This window comes from Merops nubicus, unplaced genomic scaffold (assembly GCF_000691845.1).
Source record: "Merops nubicus isolate BGI_N331 unplaced genomic scaffold, ASM69184v1 scaffold29220, whole genome shotgun sequence".
Taxonomy (NCBI): Eukaryota; Metazoa; Chordata; class Aves; order Coraciiformes; family Meropidae; genus Merops; species Merops nubicus.
Genome location: NW_008583969.1, coordinates 48,137 through 50,183, shown reverse-complemented (window position 1 = coordinate 50,183; position 2,047 = coordinate 48,137).

The following is a 2,047-nucleotide window of genomic DNA, read 5'->3' as shown; positions in this document are numbered from 1 at the left end:
TGGTTTTCACCCAAGGTCTGGCTGTGGGAACTGATCACCACCAGGTGCCCCCACCTTCCACACTAACTTGGGGGTGGGGCAAGAAGCCACTTCTCTAAGAGCTGACTGCCTGTGCTGGGGTTGGGAGTATTGCTTGCATAGTGGATGTGCTGTGTGGGTTCTGGTTATTGAAAAGCCTCCCTGAATGTTCATAGCACGTGCAGGTCTCGGGATGGTGGGGCAACATCATGAGTCTGCCTCTGGGGAACTACTACATAACTGGACTCACCGCCTGGCTGATTTGGGCATGGTTCCTGAGTCAGTTTGCTCCTTCTTCACACAATATGCTGTGAGTGAGTGCATTGACTTGGTCCTCCCTCCATCTGTCTGGCACTGGGGATCTCTGGTGTATGACCTGGTAGCGGAGGGAGGAGTTTGGCTGCTGGTCTGCCCATTAGTGATAATATCATTCTGTATCGGGCAAGGGAGACCACCCTGCGGCCAGGTAACGAAGGGCCCAGGGCTGTGCTGACAGTGGTGGCTGGGGATGCAGCGTGGTGGCCATGCCAGGAGGTGTGCTGGAGAGGTGAAGTAAATGGCCCTTTCCTGCAACCACACCCAGCCCAGACTTCCCCAACAGATTACCCAAACTGATATTCAAAATATTGCCAGCTCCAAGCTTCTAAGCGCAAGCCCAGCCGGGAACTGGCTGGTTTGGGGAAGCCAAAGCTGCTGGTGCAGTGCTTTGCCATTCTCAGAAATATGCCTTTTTTGGCTAGATTTTTACAGCGCTGCCCGGCTACTTGGTAATGAGGGTACTTGCTTTGATACATCTAACCCCTGGGTATTACAAAGGCATGTTATGTTTCCAGTAACCTCCTGCACATTCCTACGCTCAAGGTCGTATCCAAGCCCAACCTAAGCTCTCTGCTGTGCTTGGTGTATTTATTAATCACCCATACTGACTTCTTGGAATTACAATGCTGCCTTTAGATTAAACCAAAAGGCTTGGTAGGATGTCAGCCGACAGCCTCATAATATCATGAGCTAAACACGTGGCAGAAAATCTGGTTCGCAGGCGCTGGGTTCAGCTGGTGGCTCGGTGGCAGGATGCCACATGCATAAATCTCATGCCTAGCAAGAAGGAAAGAGCAGCCCCTCTGTCTTCCTGAAATAAGGTTTCAACGTGACATGTTTATGGCAGTACAGCTGACTAAACACTGTAATGTCATCAGCGCCGCGTAAAGCGATCTGCTGTCCTCTTCTCCGAACTGTTTGCAGAGCAGCACATGGGGAGGTATTTCTAGCAGTAATAGGAGAGCTTTTAAATATGCAGGAAGATCAGGCATGGATCTGTCAGACCTGCAATTTACCTGATACTAAGGCTTAAAAAGACTTCACTCTTACCACGCAATCCCCAGCTCGCTGACTAAACTCTACCACAGGAGCCCCCTAAGTTCTCCCAGAGGTTATCAAAGAGGTGAGCAGAATTTCTTTTATTTATGGGCAGTCACCTATTCGAACACCCACACGGACGCAGATGCACCACAAAAGCATGCTGCAACAACAAAATGGCTGAAGCTTCTAAGATGCTTCACAGAACCAAGTAAACTCCAGATATATCCATCTCTACAACAGGCTGACACACAAATCCATGTGCAATAATTCTCCAACGTGCTTCTTGCCTATGGTGTGAAATGACTTTGTTTCCGGAGGTTCGTCCTGAGCACTGGGGCCATATACAGCATGAGATAATGCCAGTGAGCCTGTGTGAGGAGCTACTCGTGGATGTCTTTGTCAGGCCGTTGCTTCAGCAACAGCAGAGAAATATTTTGTGAAAAATAGAAAAATGTGTTAGAAAAGCCACAAACGAAGAGACTGAGAAGACAGTGAGACAAAGGAGCTCCTCAAACCAATTTAAACTTTGGAGAAGTAATTCAGTAGATTTTCAGTCAAGGGTATATCCCTTAGAAATAAAGTTTAGTACAGAGGGAATTTAAGGAACTGCTAATGTCACCTGCATCCTCTTTTCTTTTTATTTAATACAGTTTCTTCCTCCAGTATATAG